Source organism: Alligator sinensis, unplaced genomic scaffold (assembly GCF_000455745.1).
Source record: "Alligator sinensis unplaced genomic scaffold, ASM45574v1 scaffold255_1, whole genome shotgun sequence".
Classification (NCBI taxonomy): Eukaryota; Metazoa; Chordata; order Crocodylia; family Alligatoridae; genus Alligator; species Alligator sinensis.
The window spans coordinates 1068441-1068863 of NW_005842270.1; the positions used below are offsets into that span (position 1 = coordinate 1068441).

The window sequence follows — 423 nt, forward strand, 5'->3', positions numbered from 1 at the left end:
CACGCGTGGTCCAGTTTGCTGAGGGTTAACTCCGCGGGTGTGACAAATTGCGGGCTTTAGGTCCCCGTGGGGTGCATGGGGAGATATCTGGCTTTGGCATCTGATTCCCATTGGGGCAGTGGCGGAGGAGGTGGGGGGGGGAAGGTTTGCTGCTTAGACCAGCGAAGGAAAAAAGACTAATCCTTTTATTTTGATATTATTACTTATTCATCTGGGCTGCACAGGCCTAATGGAAACCAGATGTCAGAACACAGACGCGGCCCCGGCCGGCTGGGACACATTACCCGAAAAGGCGGGGAATAAGAAAAGATTCCAGCAGCGTTTGAGTCATGTCAGGGAATCGTTGCCACATCTGTAACCGTGCCGGGGAGGGGCGGGAAGCGGGGAGGCCTGGGATAGCTCAGAGCCGCGCGGGGCCTCCCC

The 423-nt window shown here is 56.7% G+C and overlaps 1 protein-coding gene across 6 annotated transcripts in view; it reads left to right on the forward strand.

Annotated features, from left to right (window-relative positions):
* Positions 1 to 423, forward strand: part of CBFA2T3 (CBFA2/RUNX1 translocation partner 3) — a 58032-nt gene that overhangs the window by 36527 nt on the left and 21082 nt on the right. The gene's annotated exons all lie outside the window — the stretch shown is intronic.